The sequence below is a fragment of the Branchiostoma belcheri genome, unplaced genomic scaffold (assembly GCF_001625305.1).
Source record: "Branchiostoma belcheri isolate BF01 breed outbred unplaced genomic scaffold, Haploidv18h27 scaffold84, whole genome shotgun sequence".
In the NCBI taxonomy this organism is placed as follows: domain Eukaryota; kingdom Metazoa; phylum Chordata; class Leptocardii; order Amphioxiformes; family Branchiostomatidae; genus Branchiostoma; species Branchiostoma belcheri.
Window position 1 is genome coordinate 749,515 of NW_017804509.1, and position 1,108 is coordinate 750,622.

The following is a 1,108-nucleotide window of genomic DNA, read 5'->3' on the forward strand; positions in this document are numbered from 1 at the left end:
AAGAGAGGGGGAAAGAGAGAAAGAGTGGAGAGAGAAAGAGAGGGAGAGAGAGATAAGAGGGAGAGAGGGAGATACACAACATAACACGACAAGTTGTTGGTTTCAGAATGCTGATGTACCTTTTGACTAACGTGGACGGCAGCAGTCGTTGGAGTGCCAGGAGAGAGGGAGGGAGAGAGAGACAGGAGAGAGTCAGAGAGGGAGAGGGGGGAGAGAGAGCGAGACAGAAGGAGAGAGGAGGGAGAGAGAAAGAGAGGTAGAGAGAGAGAGAGAGAGAGAGAGGAGAGAGAGATGTATAGATATATACACAACATAACTCGACAAGTTGTTCAGAATGCTGACGTACCTGAGTATATCTAGCGCGGGCGGCAGCAGTTGTAGCTCCCACAGACGTCGGAGTGCCAGGAGTCTATGTACTCGTGAGAAAAGCACGTCCGGCGGCACCAGCCGCGGTTGTTGGCACAGGAGTGGCTGTCACGATCTGGCGCAGCGGTTAAGGGCATCCAGTGCACGGTTTTTAGGGTTTGGAAACCCAATTTCTTAAAGTCAATATTCTAGTCGCTTATCTACATACTGAGTTAAAACCACACTCTATCCATGTAAAAATTCCCAAAATTCTGACGGAAAACGGTTACTGGAAGGGCCCTGGGCTGATTTTTAGGGTACCTCCCATAAAATAAAGAACTCATCTTGGGGCTTGTTTCTGCAGTTTTAAACACACACACACACACACACACACACACGCGCGCGCACACACACACAGACAGACAGACAGACACACAGACAGACACGCCAAAAACAATACCTCCGTTTTTTTCATGGAGGTAATAAACCAATTATTACATGTATCTGAAATCCCCACAACGTAAAGGATACCGGACCGCATGGAAACTCCCGCAGCCACCACGGCAGCGAGTCCAAAGGTGGCCACCGTGGCGCCCGAATACAACGCCGGTACTACAGGTTCTGCTGCAGTACCATGACAAGCCGCCAGGGGGCCCAAAATCTAATCATTTGGTTTCTTCAAGACCTACCCATCTACCAAATATCAAGACAATCCACACACACACACACACGCACACACACACACACACACACACACACACAC